The 19,920-nt window shown below is 35.5% G+C and overlaps 1 pseudogene across 1 annotated transcript in view; it reads left to right on the top strand.

Annotated features, from left to right (window-relative positions):
* The window catches only part of LOC307189360 (spermine synthase-like), a 462,966-nt pseudogene extending 444,739 nt beyond the window's left edge, over positions 1-18,227 (top strand). Inside the window, exons 5-6 of the transcript XR_013831756.1 lie at positions 8,778-8,848; positions 16,960-18,227. The product of XR_013831756.1 is annotated as a spermine synthase-like (transcript). The remainder of the gene's footprint in view (positions 1-8,777; positions 8,849-16,959) is intronic.
* The last annotated feature ends 1,693 nt before the right edge of the window (positions 18,228-19,920 follow it).

Raw genomic sequence — 19,920 nt, 5'->3', positions numbered from 1 at the left:
AATTTAATTTTCCTTCTCTTTATAAATTCATTTCTTTTGTTTCCCTTAGTTTACATTGTCATATTTTTCTACCTCTTTGAATTTAATATATAATAATTTTTCTTGTTTAATAATTTAAACATTAAACCTATAAAATAAATTTGAAGATATCTAAAGGATAGTTTTTCTAAACATGCTTATCTGAACCATCTGTCAAGCAAATTCTGGGTCCAACATCCAGTGAATGCACTAGTTTCTGATTTTTAGAACTCCTCCCCATTAATTCCTTCCAATAGTCAAAAGAGTCAATTTGTACACTATTTTTCTCATTTATTTTTAGGAATTGTGAAAAACCTTTCTTTCACAATTTTATTCAATGTAGACCACTAAGCAGTCTATTCCACTGTTGCTAAGAAGAAAAAAAACATGGCTTTAACTTGTTTAATCACCATCATTACCAATTTATGTTAAATACCTAATCGTTGTTCAGTGAATTCCCAAAAAAAGTTTAGTTTTACCCTATGTAAAAAGTGCAAACTAAGAAATTTCTCAGAATTTTCATGAGCAAAATTCATAATATAATCAGTGTTATATTTTTGCCTTTTGATACCACAAATGTGACTCTTGTTTTCCTTTTTGGAATTTCTTAGTTTGAAAAAATTATAGATTCACTGAAAGTTCAAAGAGTACAGAGAAATCCCATGTACCCTTCACTCACTTTACTAGTTACATTTTACACAAAAAATATAATATTTAACTAGGAAATGTAATAATAATAATAATAATGAAAGCAAATGCTATTCTTTTAATATATTTTCCACATTTCATATGTATCTTAAATGGTTTTATACCACATTAGTATTTGGATTAAAACAGAAAAACTGCTTGTTCTTCTAGAGTTAATTTTTCAATACGCATTCCTTATTGTTATTCCATTTATCTTTTTCCTTTTACATACCCCTACAAATATAAAATAGGTCTTTTTCTCTAGAGTGTAGAGTTTTTACGCACGTTATTTTATTTAATTTTAATTTATAACCCAACATTTCAGGGTTTTAAAGAAGAGGGTTACCTCTTTTCCTTCCCAAGTTGTATAACTGAAAGGCTTTTATAAAAATAGCAAACAATTTATCCACCTAATCTCAAATTGTGGAGATGGATAATATGGCAATGTGATTTAAAAATTGATCTTAGCTCTACTCAGCTGAGCATAAAAAACAATATATGACCTGCTAAAGGGACATGGTAAGCCTGCAGCATATAGTACATCACTGCCAAAGCTAGAAAAGGCTTTCAAAGACCTTTCTACTGAGGATGTAGTTTGCTATCTTCTGTATAAGCCTAGACAGACTTTTCCTTGACCTTGAAAATAGTAAAAGCATAATCAATGATCATCTAATAGCAGTTAGATGGACCTGTGTATGGTGTGCGCTTCCTGCTGAACCACAGATGATGTTTACCTCATCTGAAGAAGTCATACTGTCACTCAGTCCGTAAACAAAGATTTGTCTCTCTGGAAATGCCACAGACTGTAAATATCGAACTGGTCACCTGTGGCTATTTTAGAGTCCATTCACATTAAAAATGTCATACGCTAACTATAAATGTAATATATTTATGATTCTGCAAACAGTAGGATTATGATTTTTGGAAAAAATACCTTATGATTTGCCAGTAGGAGGCATTAAGACCGTATCCAAAACTGTGTATAGCTGTTAAAAAGGTCATTCTGAAGTAAAAATACCAACCTTTATGATTCAGAAAGACAGAACTGTTTTGCATCAAGCCGAACAGAATATTTATATGCATATTGATGATTAAGATATGAACAGTATCATGGAATCAGACAAGGAGAAAAAGAAATCCAAGAAGGTTATCTGATCCAACCTTCCTTCTCCAACTGGGTGATTGTGAAACCCACAACATGGACAGGATATTAACTGGTGATGAATTCATTCATCAACTCAACAAATCTTTACTGAATACCTGTTACTTGCTAGGCACTGCATTAATGCCATGGATATAAATATATAAATATAAATACCCTGTTCTCAAAGAGTTCATAATCTAGAAAAGAAAGTAGGACATTGGAGTAATCAGAGTGAATTATTTCTGCCCTCTGAAAGAAATGTTTAAAGTACTGGTCATCTAAGTAGTGTTATTTTACCATGAGAAAATCAGATATGTTGCTAAAAATTCACTACTATTGCAAAAAAAAAAAAAAGAGTGTAAAAGACTGTGAAGGTCAGAAAAAAAATTTTGAATTGCAAGTCAAGTGGCACAATAAAATAACAGCCACCCAAGGAAGATAAGCCATTGAAGAAATCCATAAGCATTATAAAGATCTCCCCAATAGGAAAATTGCAACAAAAATAGCTAAATTTCTAGAGATGCATTTGTTGAAAACCGTATATATAGTGCAAGCATTGCTAAATTACATCCAGAAAGTGAGAAGTCACAAAAATATTTACAAGTGCTGTGATACCCATAGATGGTTGTTCTGTAGTACAGATTAGGTTATGTTGTGCCTTAAGATGGGCCATAAAAACTAAAGCAACAACACAGAAATAGGTGAATGACACAAGACAGAAGGTCTCAATGGGGTCAGAATAGGCTTTTCATCTGGCTGAGGTCTCACCAACATATTAATTCAGCAATATTGGAAGTTTGTTTTACATACATTTTCTTAATGCATACATCATATTTACAAAATTTGTACCAAGGGTTCAGTTATAATCACTAAAGCATTTTTGTTAGCATTAAAATGTACTCAGGCAAGGAAAATCAGTGTGGGCAAGGGGAGAGCTCATGCTGCCTTAGCAATCACCCTTCCCTCCATGAGGCTGGCTTCCAATAACCAGGTCTCATTGGGTATTATGTGTTCAGCAGTAAAATCTGTTTCTTTTCTTTTTTTTAATGGGATAGTGAGGAATAAGAATGGGAGAGGATGAAATGCTGATATGGTGGATCCAACTGAAATTTATGATAAGGTTCCAGTGCACAAGTTAGGCAGACTAGAAGAACAGATCCTGTTATACAAGGATTTTCCAGGCTATTTTTCCCCCATTTATGTGTGCAGTACACTACAGATTCACACATCATCTTTGGATGAACTGTAGTTTTAAATAGCTCTTTTTTAAAGTGAAGGATGTTTTCCCATTACATAGGAAGACAGGAAATGAAATGATATGCAGAGCTCAAAAAGGAAAGAAATCTTTAGGGAATTACTTCAAAAGTAGGCTACAAAATAGGGGGACATTGGGAATAATTTCCTAGTTTGAGTAATTCTAAAGGCCAGAGACTGTCAAGGCTTTCCTTTTTCCCCAAAGTTTTCTTTTTTATAGCAACAAAGTAATGAAAAGATTGTGATGGATCACCACAACAAACAGTGCTTTATACAAAGTCCACTACGTATCTATATACTTAATAATAAAATATTGAAAGATACATTTTTATTGAAAAGCTCTGAAGTGAAAACAAATGACTGAATCCTGTGACATATTATATACAGTAATGAATAAGGTACTAAATCATCAAAATACACAGCTTGTTTTAATTATGTATTAAATCATAAAAGGAGTATATTTTAATGCTTTACTCCACTGTTTTAATATAGTTAAGTAGATAATACATGTCTTTTCTTTTTATCCCATTGACTATGCCTAGTCAATTTTTCTTGCTCTTGTATTTAGTATTTCTTCATTACTGTTGTAATATGCATAATTTTAAATCAGTTCACTACCACCTTATGATTTAAATAAAATGATTTTTTTCTGCTCTCAATCTCTCTGTGCTTTACAAATTCTACACACTCTCTGGATTAAAGTTACTAAGTTCAGCTTTATGTGTATCACTATTCTGCTCAAAATGTTTTAATGGTTTTGTCACTTCCTAACACAGCATTCAAAAATGAGTATGGACTTCCTTTAGTGTGCATTGGTGGTATAATGGTGAGCATAGCTGCCTTCCAAAAATGACCCAACCCACCATTCCAAGTTTATTACTTAACTATTTCCTACATGTTCAGTCTACTCCTTTTAATTTGTCTACTCAATATCCCCAAAATGTTCATTGTCTTTCCCAACTATATGTTTTGTCTATGTTCTCACCTACCTTTTAGACTCAATTTATATTTGCAACAAATATTAACAACTCAGCTCAAATTCACACACTTATTATTCCATTACTTGAATTATTTAAATAAGTTGCAAGATTGTTTACTTAAACATGGTTTATTGATATTTTTAATTTCTTGAAATTTTCCTGATGGTACACAGTCCAAAAACAAAAGAAAACAAAGTTTTTCCAGAGTTCATGTTTTTGCTTCTGCTGCTCTTCCTGTTAAAAGAGGACACAGTAATTTTTAACTAAACATAGTTTAGTTAATAATTATTTGAAGACCTGATTCTAATCAGATCATAATACTGGCTCCATTGCATTGGAAAAAAAGAGAACATCTTGGTTTAATATTTTAAAAAAATAGAAAATCCTGCTTTACTTGTTTTTCAAAATAAATATGTTGGTATTTATTCTGCACTGTGTTGGTAGTCAAGAGCAGTTAAGAGCAAGAACATTAATTCACTGTATCTATGAAGTATTCCTAGGTTAAAAGGGGAGATGGCATGTAGGTAAATGAATAAAGCATAGAGCATGTGTGGTATTATAGACAGGTGACTAGAACACTGTGAAAACCAAGGAGATAAATAAGTGTCTGGTGGAGAGTATTGTGCTTACTTCCTTATCTCATCTACATTGCTATGAACTTAGAAGACTTGCAAACAATACTTGCAGATTTGTTAATTACATTTATAAGTTTTATTTTATACACGTCTTAAAACAAAAGAGGAAATCTTGAAATTCTTTCCTCTCAAGAGACTAACTATACCTACAGGAAGTCTAATTGTTCGGGTTACATATAAGTTTTTTAAAACACTGCAATTTTCCTAGGATTTATTATGTCAAACATAAAGGAGAACAAAATCAGACTTTGTAAAATGCATGGCATTTACACTGATTCATTTTCAGCCGGCTTCCTCTAGCTTGCTTCCAGTTGGCAAAGGAAGAAATTTAAGACACTAATAAAGATGGTACTTATTTGCTGAATTTAAAATTCTGGTTGAAACCCTTGCACACTCATAGAACTCAAGAACTGAACCATTATATTTCCAGCTATAACTCTTCTCCATATAATATTGCACTATCTGATACAATATTTTGTATACCACATCATTAATCTTTATGAATCATAATCAAGACTTTAATAGAAATTAGATTACAGCATAAAAAGTATATATAAGTATATATATTAAATGTCTTAACATATCTTTTATGAAATTTGGATCCTTAAAATGATGTGAGTTCAGGTAGTGGCAAATTTTGTGGATTGCAATGTTACAGTGTTGAGAACAAAGAAAAAAAATGATGAAGTAACTTGTTCAGCTTACAAATGTTGGATACACAGCATAAAATTATGTAACCCATGTTGCAGGGTTTTTTTTTTTTTTCCTGAGGTAGAAATCCTTGGAACATGGGTCCATATGTCTTGTACCCTGACTTATACAGGACACATGTGAATACGCCATGTCCTGGAACCAAACCATTGCTTTTCTGCCTATATTAAGATAACTGATTTTCCCCTTAGACTCTTTCACTGGTTGGTTTTTAAATATTAAGCTAACCTTGCATTCCTGGAGAAAATCCAATTTAATCCTGATATATTTTTTAAGTATTCCTGGATTTTGCATGAGATATTTTGCACTGTATTCATTCGAGTTATTCATCTATAATTTTTCTTTATGGAAATATCCTAGTCAGATTTTTATATTATTATTGGAAAGGTATTACTTCTGTATTTTCTGAAACATAATTTTTAAAATATAAATATGTAAATTTTATTGGAGAAGCTATACATACCTAAAGTTTTTTTGGGGGGAAAATGTTTTTATTTATGTATTCAATCACCTTAGACACAAGACTATTTAGATTATTTATTCTTGTGCTAATTTTATTAAGCTTATTTTTCTCGGAAATTATCCATTTCATCTAAATTGAAAAATTTGCTGTCATAAAGTGTCTCATATTATTGCACAGTTATCTTTATAATATCTGTAATATTTATAGAAATATCCTCTTTTAAATTCATGATACTGGTATTTATATCTTGTATCCTTTTTTGTCAGTCTTTCAAGTTATGCATCAGTTTTATTCATCTTCTCATAGAGCCAATGTATCTATTTTCAGTTTTCTATATTACATTTGTCTTAGTTTTGGATCACTCAGACTTTGATACAAGGTTTCAAATGCCAGTAGTTTATTTAGAAGATGAAGTAACCACCATTGTGGGTAGGAAAGTGAAAGGAAAATTGCCAAAAAGTATCTGTTATGAATCTTCGGGTTATAATTAATTCTACTGGAAACACTTTAGGAACCAGTATATACACATTCCTTAGAGTAATTCCTGCCCCCTTACCAAAGAATGAGGGAGCTGTGCAGTCTACATGTAGCATCAGTTATTGGTTGAGAACTTGTGAGAAATTGTTTCACAATATTTTTTCACATGTATGTTACATTTCAAAAACTTAAAAAAAATTAGTAGCAGTTATTGCTGAGTAGTGGATTATAAAAGATTATTATTTTCTGATTATTTATATAAAAACCAAATTTTCTGTAGTAAGTTTGTATTTTAGCACAGATTATCAAAAGCATAAAGTGTACCTCTTAAATCCATGGACATGAGAAATGTTGGTTAGTCTGAATTTTTGTTGATTCATATGTGTCAATCCGTATAAAAGCAAGCCTAATACACATTCCAACTTGCGTTTATCCATTTGGTTTTAGGTGTCCATTAGAGATTTCAGGTTCTTTTCTTGTGTCCAAATGCATAAGCCTACTTAATTGAAATGTGTGGTAAGTAATAATAAATAATACAGTAGGGGCCGCTATCATCTTCTAAGTTTTCCCATCATGCTGTCAATGTCACCCAAAGAAACATTAATGTCCCATAACTATGCAGCAGTGGAACATGGCGTGCCAAATCCCAAATCACAGAGCTTCAACTAAGCAAGCCATCTAATAACTGTCATTGTCATAATCTTAGTGTTGGGGTTATTTATTCTATTTTTCCATCTGTCAGAATTCTGTATAAACTATTTGGTTTCTAGGGTGGGTATTATTCCAATGCACAGCTGGCTAGAATTTCCCCCAAAGTTTCTTCCCTTAGAAACTTTTGCTTGTATTACCTGTTGTTTTCCTCTCTTCACTGAGGTCACTATTGGAATGTGCACTGTGATAGGCAAGGGAATTACTTTTCCTCCGTGAATTAGAATTAGATCTATAGATGAAGACCATGAGGTTGGGAGTAAAATCATTGTATCCTTGTGAATATAATTACCTATTACATTTTCAGCTCTATTTTGCATGGCTTGCAGTAGTTTTAAATATTATTATTCAAACTGACTAACTCAGAAGCACCCTCTTTGGTCAGATTTTTTTGAGAGTGAGAATACTTGCAAAATACTAAGTTGCTTCATAGTATATTCCTAACATTTTTTATCCCACAGGAAAGATTGGATTGAAAGCTTAGGTCAAATAGGTCAGCTTTACATGAAATAACTTACTTTTACCAGAAAAATTGATGCATGAATACCATTTCTGATGTCTGTGACCATCTTAAATGAAAAGGCAATTCCACTTGAAATGGAGGTAGTAAATATAAAAGTCCAAATCCCTAATTACCGGAATCATATTGTAGTATGTTTATGCTTTTGTCTATCAAGCAAGAATAGTTTTAAGCATGCTTTCATTTCATGTGTTAGAAAGCAGTATGGGGATAGTTCTTCCAGATGTCCCTCTCTTACACTCACTCTTAAATTAAGGTACATTTACTTAGGTGTCCAATTCAAGAAATCTCCCATGAGATCTAACCACGAGTATTGGTTACCTTAGTATATTTTTGATTAGTTTTTGTAGAAGATGCAGTATGGCATTTCAAAAGAAGTTTGCGTTACACTTAGATGATCAAAGTATATGTAGACATAAACTAAAAACTATTAGCCAGTATCTATTGGTACTATCTGTCTTTCTGTACACCACAAAAGATTTGTTAGCAGTAGGAAAGAATCAGTATAGGCTAAATTAGAGAGCTGGTATATAGGTGAAATTAAGAAAGTTGTATACTGTGAATTAATTCATGTGTTTGTGCTTAAGTTCATGTTCAGCAATGATTTCAAGAAAGGTAAACCAATAGCAAAACACCTAGCATCTGGTCACTGATTATTTTGCAACAAAGATTTTAGCCATTAGGGGCCTGGGTACTATAGATAAATTTATCAAGATAACATTAGCATAATTATTACAAAAGTAAGTTTGCCTTTTTTCATATACTTAAGATTCTTTGAAGGAGTTAATAAAATGCATAGCATGTCTGTAATTAAGACAGAGACTGTAATTAACTTAGATTTTAAGTGGCTTTTGTTGAATCTCTCTCCACAGGCTACCAAGGAAACCAGATGACCCTGGAATAAAATTCACTAATAAATTATAAAAGTAATTAAGGACTAGAAAACACCAAATAGTTATAAACAACCAAATCTGAGCAGATGGGAAAGCTAACACCAACACTCAAAATATCATGTGTATCAGGGTTAGATAGAGTTGTCAAATTTATTAAGTAGGATTGGGTGGAGAGACATGTTCATAGGAAAATGGCAACCATGATGAATATGTTGTACATATTTTAGAAAAGCAGGGAGAATTGGTATGCTTCATGAAATATTTATTGAGTGATGATCATGTTTCAGGCACAATGGAAGATGACACAAAGACTAATGACATACGGCTTTTGACATGAAGAGGCTCAGAGTCCATACAGGTAACTTCAATAATAAGTACTATGATAAAAGGATACACAGAGAGCTATTCAAGTTCAGAGGAAGTGGATTTGACCCTACCTGATGTAAGGTTATCAGAGAATGCTTCCTGGAAGAAATGACACATGAACTTATTCTTGAAATATGAGTAGAAAGTGGTCAAGTGAACAAGTAGGAGATAAGGAGAAGGTATTTTCAGAGTGAAGTAAGTCAGAAAGAGAAAGACAAAATACCATATGCTAACACATATATATGGAATCTAAGAAAATAAAATGTCATGAAGAACCTAGGGGTAAGACAGGTATAAAGACACAGACCTACTAGAGAATGGACTTGAGGATATGGGGAGGGGGAAGGGTAAACTGGGACAAAGTGAGAGAGTGGCATGGATATATATACACTACCAAACGTAAAATAGATAGTGGGAAGCAGCCACATAGCACAGGGAGATCAGCTCGGTGCTTTGTGACCACCTAGAGGGGTGGGAGGGAGGGAGACACAAGAGGGAAGAGATATGGGAACATATGTATATGTATAACTGATTCACTTTGTTATAAAGCAGAAACTAACACACCATTGTAAAGCAATTATACTCCAATAAAGATGTAAAAAAAAAAAGGAGAGGGTATTTCAAGCTGAGTTTTGACAGTGAGCACAGATAGAGAGCAGTGAAATGTCACAGGGCATGAAGGTTTTCAGTGTTACAGCTAAAGTAAAGTAGGGAGTACCATGAAGAAATGCCAAACATGTAGGCAGGGGTCAGTTTATGGTCAGTTTATGGTCAGTTTATGGCAGATTTTTTATTCTAAAGAAAGAGACTTGGATTTTATCTTGTAGACAATAAGGCTCCCACAGAAGCTATTTAGTAAGTTGAATCCATAGTCAGAGTTTCTTATTTGAATGATTACTTTGCCAGTAGAGCAAAACAGGAGAGGAAAAGTTGGTTTAGGAGGCTATTACATTGATTTGGATGATAAATAAGGGCCTGGCATAGTTAGAGAGAGTAGAGATGGAAAAAATATAGATTCAAGAAATATTTAGAAATTAGCATCATTAGACATCAATTTGGGTGTGAGAAATGAGAGATTAAAAATAAGAATTCAAGGATAATTGCCAGGAGGGAAAGTGCACATTTAAAGGTAAGAGAGAGAATTTTATCACTCTACCTACCAGCTTTGGAGAAGGATTACTGAGCAAAGTTTGGTGAGATACCTTCAAAAGTAAAGCCCTGCTGTTGAGAAAGTTGAGCAAGAAATAATACCTGCCTTTGAAGACTATATTGCTGAAACAGTGTTTTCTTGATACCAGAATGTTTGGAGCCTAGTAAAATAATTTCTCTCACTGACAATAAGTGTTGATTCTAGAAGTTTCATTCTATCTTATTTTTGACATTCAGATAGAGGTTAAGACAAGATAAACTTCCAGTAAGAAAGGACACTGGATGGTTTTGAAAAATAATGTAGACTAGGACATTTTGTCTAGTTTTATAAACTCTACCTTTGCCCTAGTATGACACATGAACTTGTATGTATGTATGTATGTATGTAAAGTTACTATATCCCATGGGTCAATACTGAGAAAAATCCACAGAGTAGAAATAGTCTGCTAAAACATGAGGTCTTTGCAGAAATGGGATATATCTCATGCATCTTTTACCCACAGCACCCCACATGGTGTTTAGTACCTAGTAGGAACACAAATAATGAGATCTAGATTTAATTGAATGACATTAAAATAAAGCTGTTTTACTGATTACTTTCACAGATTAAGCTTGCAAAATGCATTACAAGGCATTTTGGTGCAGAATTTTGATGGCTGAAATCATTACTTGAATTGCTTCTAACTGGGTTAAGCAGGAAATACTTTTTTCAAATAGCACCATATTACAAAGATAGAAGGGTAAGCTCATAAAAAATTTTTTATATCAACCTAGAAGGACCATAGGCCCTAATTATCAAGGAGACAGCCCTGTTCATGTCTCTCTCAAGATGGTACTAAGGCTTAATATTGCTAAATTCTATCCTGCTCAGCCACAATTGGCTTTACCCTTAATGTGGTCCCTGGCTCTTTTTCCTCTTCTGGTATTTATACATTACTGCCCATGATGTTGAATCTTGTTTTACTACAAAATCCTTTTTTAAGCTCTGCAGGTTGCAAACATACCTCAAGTAGATTTTCTACAGTAAGGAAAATTAACATTTATTGCACACCCAGTATGTGCCAAAAACTGTGCCAGGTGTTTTACATAAATGTACTTAATATTCACAGTATTCTATAGGGTAAGTGGTATTATTATTTATTTTATACATGTGAAAACCAATGCTCAACATTCCAACATCTCACAGATATAGAGGTACAGATGGAAAAGCAACATGGTTCTTCAAGCTTTAAAAGCCATGGGCTTTCCCCTGAACCATGCAGTCTAACAAATGCACATTTGAGGAGCTTTCCTGTCTTCCATGTGTTAAACTCTAAATAAATGGATCACCCTGGTATAGTCTCCATGTTTTCAGCTTTAATTTCCTAAAATAATAGACTTCACCTATTCAGTACTTCTCTCTTTGTCTCACTTACTCATATCCCTGAATACTGACACCACTGTCCATTGTATAATTGTATTCTTCAGTCATCCCTTGAACTTGGTTTACCTTCAAGTCTCTCCTGAATTTAATGTCCACTATCCTCTTAGCTGCATTTTCTTCTGGCCTACTACACTCTCAAACTGCTCTCATGATCCCTGAGTCTCTCTTTTCTATATGCTGCCCCTACCTTGTAGTCATTCCTCATACTCAGTCAGCCAATCTAAACGGAGTAATAAGATTCTTCTCCCTGCTGCTTAGCCTCACTTCCTAGCAGGTCACCTCTGCCTCCATCATCATTTCTGAAATGCATGCAGTTCCACAAATATACCCCATTATTTCATCTCACTGTACTTTTGTTTATGCTACTGTCTTTGCTTGGAGTTTTCCAGTCCTACCCTATGGAGAACACCTGTATCATGACACTTCCAGAGGATAAAATACTGTATTCAAGCCGCTGATTCTAGGGCATATAGCAGCTTTGTTAAATGTAAGATATATGTTAAGCAAAGCTTGAAACCAGAAGGAAGATATAGAATAAAACTTACGCTGTTTTCAAAACAATGGTTCTGCTTTCAACTGACTACATCCCTCATACCACAGCCCATTAGGTGAAGGAGCTCTGTGGTGGTTTGTGCTTTCTCTACCCTCTAAGATTATTTGATGGTTAGGGTTTATGCTTTCGGTACTACCACTGCTGACCTGATTCCAAGTAAATGAGAGAAGATTAATTTTGGGAACTTTTGTGCTTGTGTATCTTCCAGTACTCATTTCTCTCCATTTGCTTTAATTTTAGTAAAAGCATCAGCATATAAAGAAAAATATGTAAAAATAAGCCTAATTTCTCCCCTTTTAAAAAAATAAAAATACTGAAAATACCCTGGGTGTCCATGAAACTGCATCTGAGGGCTCAAGCTGCAGTGCTAGGAGTGACAAGTGAGCTTTATCCAGGGCTATAGCTTCCTTTGAAGATCAAGCACCCAGCTGATACACTTGGTATCATTTTAGATGTGGCTGGGGTTCCTCTCCGGTTTTAAATTCTGTTAAAAATCCTAGCCAAAGGTGATAAACTGATTCCAATTTAGCTTCTTCTTTAAACAGAATCTAAGCCCAGAAATGAAGCCAGCCACACCTTTGAAGTGCTGTTGAACATGGCAACTGAGTAGGGGGTGGGAAGAAGCAGAGCGAGAGAGGTGTGAATGGAGCTGAGTTTAAAAAGAACCATAGGACTTGGGTTGCGTTTGCTCAGCCTCTGGGTTGTTCAGGTAAGGAAAAAATGTCATTAAAAATAGCGGGGGACCATCAAAATGGTTTAAACAACACATACCCTGGGATTTTCCATAGCCAGGCTAAGCACTTTAGATTCAGTTCAGGTTCTACACTGAAAATAGAAAGGTGCAGAAAGTATCTGTGCCTATGACTTATAAAGCATTGATTTTTTTTAAAGATGTTATTGCCAGGTACCCAGTTTACTTCCAGTTTATCTTTTGTAGTGACTTCCTAGCAACTAGCTCTATCAAAATTTCTAAGTCATTTTATGGTGTTGTCCAAAAGCTTCAAATATATTCTCCAGAAACACTTTTCCAACAATGTAAAATTTCTAATATTGGATGTTATTTCAGGAAATTGAGGCATGGCACGTTCATGATTGCTTTGAAAATGCATATATTTCTGGGAGAGATAATAGTAATCCTTTAACACTTTAGAATGACTTCCTCACAGATTAGAAAACAACGACTTGACAAAATGTTCAGAAGGACGGGGATGGGGGCAGGAGAGTTTTGATTTATGAGGGGACAGAAAGAAGATTGATGAGTTAAAAGATGATCTAGTACCACAGGAGTTTTGTAGATGGAACAGGAGAAATCAGGATACCACAGAGGAGTCTCAATATGTGTAAATTCCTGTGAATATTTGTGTGCTCATAGGTAGTAGAGTGAAGTAGAATGGAGAAATGAAACAGCAGCCTAAATGAATTGCTTCTGATTCATTTTGCAAAATTATTTGTGTTATATGTCTGGAGACAGCAGCTTTGTCATGTAACTCTTCAGGCTCTCAGTTTTCCCAATCTATAAAACCAGAGCATGGGACTGTTGGACTAAATTATGTGTAAAGTACCTTTTGGGCTAAATATATATATTTAACCTACAGTTATATAATAATAATATATTTGTATAAGTTATTTAAATTAATATATAATTAAATTAAAATAGTATATATTTAATTCAAAATATATATAAATATATATTTAATTCATGTAGTCCATACATTGTGTATATATATATCTATTAAATATATACCTATTGAATAGATATAGATATATATTTGTTCCATTTCCAGCTCTAATAATAACTTGCTGAATGACAATAGAGCAGTCATTTACCACCTCTTGTTCTTAGTTTTCTCACCAGCAAAAGAAAGAAATAGACTCAAGGACCCTTAAGTGCCTTTTCATCTCTAATCTATCATGAGTCTGTATTTTCTGTAAATGGTTAAATTTTCCACATATGGACTGCAAGAGGAGCAGTTGTGCTTCCCTGTGTTTTATAGATTCAAAAGTGGCCCAATGTGGTATCCAGGCAGTTAGGCCCCTAGATTCATCTGAAACCCCAATTATGCCCCTATGGCCCTTCCCACAGACCTACATGAAATTGTTTTGCTTCCTTTCTCTTCACACAAACAACCCCCACTCCATTTCTCTCAGATTGCAAAGGACTATGATGCCTCCAGAGCACTTTCTACACCAAAGCACCTACACACAGACATCTTGTTTTCTTTCATAGTCACATCCCTGATATAGTCACATGCCTAATATTTTTTTTGGATGATATCTAGGAATTCTCTCTCTGCTCCCTTTTTTTCTGAGGGAGGAATTAATAAGAATTTCTCCTCCTTCACTACCAAAGTAGTCAGTATAGGACACTCCCTCTAAAATTAATGGCAATTTTTCCTGATGGTATCGTTAGTGGATGCAATACAAATAAAACTCTCGACTACTCCAGTGACCCTTATCTCAAGTGGATCATTTCTTTACCCAGGAAATTACAGAGAGGTGAATCCCATCTCAGTTTATCTCCTGTTCTAAGTAGAAAGACTCTCCCTTTCAACAGGGAGTAAATGATCTCAGTACATAAAAGAATGCCATCACTTATTATTGGATTGTCTTGTCTTTCTGAGCCCTGAATTCAAAACCTTTCTGTCCACAGGAGCATATTAGTTTTCCGTGCTGTATAAAAGAGACCACAAACCTAGTAACTTAAAAACAACACATATGTATTATCTCACAGTTTCTGTAGCTCAGAAGAGTACAGCTTAGCTTGGTTCTCTGCTTCAGTGTCTTATCGGGCTGCAGTCTAGGTGTTATTGGCGTTGCAGTCTCATCAGAAGCTCAACTGGGGAAAGATATGTTTCCAATTGCTCCTCAGTTCTTGACAGGATTCATCCCCTTGTGGTTGTAGGACTAAGAGTTTCCCGAACACACTTTTTTTTCTGGCTGTTGACCAGGCTGCTTTCAGCTCCTAAAAGCTACCTGCAGTTCCTTGTCACAAGACCCTCTTTCTAGGCCCTCTCACAACATGGTAGCTTACTTCTTCAAGCCCAGCAACAGAGCAAGAGTCTCTGACCTCAGGAATTCCCAGTCCCATTTTTGAGAACTTGCAACTATCAACAACAGCAAAAAGTCATGCCCACCCGAGGTAATGTTCCTTTGATTAATTCAAAATCAACTGATGTAGGACCTTAACCACATCTGCAAAATTCCTTCACATTTGCTGTATTCTCTTGGGTAGAAACAAGTCACAGTTCCTGTCTACACTCAAGGGGATGGGATTAGACAAAGGTGTGGATATCATGAGCTGGGAAATTGGGGCTTTTGGGGGGAATCTTAGGGTTTATCTGCCATAAGAAGTATTTCTATTCCATACGTATGTCAGATGAGTGCTCATTATTGACCTATTAACAAACTACTCTGTTGTTTTATAGGGGAAAATAATTGTAATTATACAAGATTGAAGCTTGTGTGTGAGCAATGGTAGGGAAATAGCAGGTGATCATTGCTTTCACCTCCTGTTCATATGGCTTTAGAAGTAACTGAATTGTATAACCGAAGTAACTGATGTCCTTTAAATATCATAGGTTTTTTTGTCTGTATTATGAATATTTCATTTTGTATAAAACTTTTATCTTTCAAAGTGTTTTTTATAAGTGTGCTCATGTGATTAACAGTGATAGTTTGTCTATATGTTAAGTGTAAGAGGGACAATAATATTTTATCATGACTTAAAGATTTAAATATATATAAAATCAGTGAGTATCTAATTGTGATTGTCTGTGTGTACAATCACACAGGAAGCACACAAGTACCTTCCTGTGTGCCTGGCACTGTGTTAAGTACTTTGTGTATTAGCAAATCAAATTTACACAACAACCATTTCAGCTAAGTAGTGCTATAACAAATTTTAAAGACAGGGAATCTCATGATTAGGTGAGTTAAGTAACTTGCCCATGGTCATTTTGAGTCAAGATATAGGTAGAATCTGGGTTCAAGTTCAGGACTATCTGACTCTAGCTATCACCCGCATTCTTCATTATTGTACTATAGTAACTTGTGATATATACTATTTTCTCCATTTTTTAGAAGAAGGAAATTGAGCTCCTGTCTAAGGTTAAAGTGTCTTTCCCACTTGCTTGCAGACTACTTCAGGGCAAGGAGTCTACCTTGGTCACCTTTGCATCCTCATCCTAGCACACACTAGTCAACATGTGCTGAATGACTGAAGTTGACCAAAGTCAAGGCTTTAATCCATCTCTGCTTCTTTCGAGATTTTGTATTTTCCCCTTCTAATCTGTGTCTTCCCAGACCTTGCTCTTAAAGTAAAAAATGTCACCTTGAACAATCTGTAATTTATCCAGTGGATTAGGCTTCAAGTCTTTGAATCCTTGCTTTGCTAGCATGTTAAAGGAATTGATGAATTTTGGGGAGAGACTTTTCTGGGGGAATAAACTATTTTGCGAGCACTTAGTAAGCACATTAACTCCTTGAGCCTGTGTGAATAGTACTTAAACTGAGCAAATGGTGCTCTAGTGGCCTCCATTCTAATGAATTTCCCAAAAATGGTTGACTCACCTCATCTGAAAAGATCATTTGGTGAAATGATTTGAGCCACTCAGTGGGAGAACTGATAAAAATGCAAAGTGATTGAAATGTAAGAAAAACATTCTGAACTAAAGAGAGTGACCTTTTATGAAGTTCAAGTTCTTCTCTAAGGAAATTCAGCTATTAATCTAAAATTGTTGTACACATGGCTAGGAACAAGGTGCTAAACTGTTGCTTAGGGCATACAGTGTGATTACCTTAAATATGAGATAAAGAATGGTCATTTTAGTTAGTAAGTTTATTATTATTTTCATATTCTCTGTTATGGCTGTAATAACTATCCATTCTCAAGCAGAGAATTAAGGGGCTGAATTTACTAGTAGTCAAAAGCAACATTCTAATGTCAGATTTACAATGATAGACTTTTTTTTTTTATCAGTTTTGCATTCCAGTACACAGAACTAGCAAGATCTTTTTCTTTCAAACTTCCAACATGTCAAAAATATCCTCTTGGCACTCCCCGCCGGCTGCAGCCTGACACACCGCGCGGCCCCCCAGTCTCCCCGGCCCCCTCCCCCAGGCATGACCCAGGGCCTCGCCTCACTATGGCAGCAGCACGGCACAGCACCCTTGACTTCATGCTCGGCACCAAAGCTGATGGTGAGACCATTCTGAAAGGCCTCCAGTCCATTTTCCAGGAGCAGGGGATGATGAGGTTGGTGCACACCTGGCAGGACCATGGCTATTTAGCGACCTACGTAAACAAAAACGGCAGCTTTGCCAATTTGAGAATTTACCCGCATGGATTGGTGTTGCTGGACCTTCAGAGTTACGACAGTGATGCGCAAGGCAAAGAAGTTGACAGTCTTTTGAACAAAGTAGAAGAACGAATGAAAGAATTGAGTCAGGACAGTACTGAGCGGGTGAAGCGATTACCACCCATAGTTCGAGGAGGGGCCATTGACAGATACTGGCCCACTGCAGATGGCCGCCTGGTTGAGTACGACATAGATGAAGTGGTGTATGATGAAGACTCACTTTACCAGAACATTAAAATTTTACACTCAAAACAATTTGGAAATATTCTCATCCTCAGTGGGGATGTTAATTTGGTGGAAAGTGATCTGGCGTATACCCGGGCCATCATGAGCAGCGGCAAAGAAGATTACACTGGCAAAGATGTACTGATTCTAGGAGGCGGAGATGGGGGCATATTATGTGAAATAATCAAACTGAAACCAAAAATGGTCACTATGGTAGAGATTGACCAAATGGTGATTGACGCATGTAAGAAATACATGGGAAAAACATGTGGTGATGTCCTAGACAATCTTAAAGGGGACTGCGATCAGGTTCTCAGAAGACTGTATCAGAAGACTGTATTCCAGTACTGAAGAGGTACACCGAAGAAGGGAGAGAGTTTGATTATGTGATTAATGATTTGACAGCTGTTCCAATCTCCACATCTCCGAAAGAAGATTCCACATGGGAGTTTCTCAGACTGATTCTTGACCTCTCAATGAAAGTATTGAAACAGGATGGGAAATATTTTACACAGGGGAACTGTGTCAATTTGACTGAAGCCCTGTCACTCTATGAAGAACAGCTGGGGCACCTGTATTGTCCTGTGGAATTCTTGAAGGAGATCGTCTGTGTCCCTTCATACTTGGAATTGTGGACACTGTTTGGAAGAAAGCTAAACCTTGAAAATCAATTTCCCCTAATCATGTGTGCTGCAAATAGCCTTCCTGACCTTCATATGCTGTACATGACGTCGAAAGGAGTCAGGCAATTAATTGTGAATTCCTTCAAGTTTCCTTTTTTAAATTATTTTTTAATTTAAAAATCAAATGGAAAATGTATATTTTGATGAACTAGAGTTATTTTTTTGAAGGATGATTAGACAGCACAGTGAAGGCTGCTAAATGCACTGAACCTCTAGAATGTGATTTTTGTTTTTGTTTTTCTCTGTGGGCTTTTTTTGTTTCTGTTTTGGTAGACTTCGAATTTGATTGTTTGGAGGAATGAACATCATTGTTTTCTTCTGGAGGGAAGCTCTTGACGGGAGTTCCTTTTCCCCCCAAATTGACATAGGTATTAAAATTTGGTGCTTATAAGGAAAGACTTTTAAAAATGAATAGCAATGCTTCGATTAAAATTACAAATGAGAAAAAAAAAATGCTTCTTCTTGGACTTCCCTGGTGGAGCAGTGGTTGAGATCCCACATGCCGCGGAGCGGCTGGGCCCGTGAGCCATGGCCGCTGAGCCTGCACGTCCGGAGCCTGTGCTCCGCAACGGGAGAGGCCGCAACAGTGAGAGGCCCGCGTACCACACACACACACAAAATCCTCTTTCTTTTCAAGGTCTTGAAAGCCATATGTACTTATCTTATTAGTATTATAGCACACATCCCAAATGCTCCTCACACCTCCTGCCCCAGCCCTAACTCTGGCTATCTCTTCAGTTTACAGTAAAATTAAAACGAATCCAAGCTACTTTGTTCATCTTCGCTGAAAATTATTTTTTGTTAAATGTTACCTAAATTAGCCAGAGTTTTTGTTCTCATTTATATACCTGAAGCTCTTGTAAGTTTCCTTCAAATTATTATTTAGCTACAAATGTGACCACTTTTACCTGCTCCTTGGAATATTTTTCATTGGTTTCTTAGACAGAATAGTGCATTATCAGTGCTAGTGAATAAACACTCTGTGAGAATGAGGTGAGTCAGCATAATCACGTGCTACTTTACTGATGAGTAAGCCAAGGTAAAGAGAAGCAGTGATTCTCCCAGTGTCAAACGTGTCAGCAAAAAGAAAACTTAAAAACCTGAGCTCATGAATTGTCGTCCAATTGCTTAATGTTCTGAGCCAAAATGCTTCTCTTTAACATCTAAAATGAGTTATTTCCACACATCTCTAAATACAGCAGTAGTTGAGTTAGAACCTGCTGTCTTTTTGTGGGACAGATTTTAACATGATTTTGATGCCAGATATGTTGGTGCAACCTTCTCATCAGAAGAAATACTTCACATTAACAATCAAAACTTACATTCTACAATGTTTTTCTAGCTCTTAGAAGCCATAGGTTTCTGAACAGACACACCAAAGGCTACCAAACTGTGTAGGGGAGTAAGGGGAGGAAAAAGAGAAGAGAATAAGGGATAAGAGATCACATATTTTGTCCTTATACTCTTTCAATGAGAGATGCTCTTGAAGTTTTCGATATGAGAGTCTTCCATTGGATTTCTTTTGACGGAAGAACTCCTATGTTCAGAAAATATTTGAAAGCTAATGATGCATACTGAGGTATAATATTTTTTATATTTTATTCTGACATCTTAAAACGTTTATATTATTTGTATAGATCTAGAGACCATAGGGATCAAGGGGAATTCAATCTG

Source organism: Stenella coeruleoalba (genome assembly GCF_951394435.1).
Source record: "Stenella coeruleoalba genome assembly, chromosome: 7".
NCBI classification, from domain to species: domain Eukaryota; kingdom Metazoa; phylum Chordata; class Mammalia; order Artiodactyla; family Delphinidae; genus Stenella; species Stenella coeruleoalba.
Note: the sequence above shows the minus strand (reverse complement) of the source record. Positions and strands in the feature narration are given on the sequence as shown.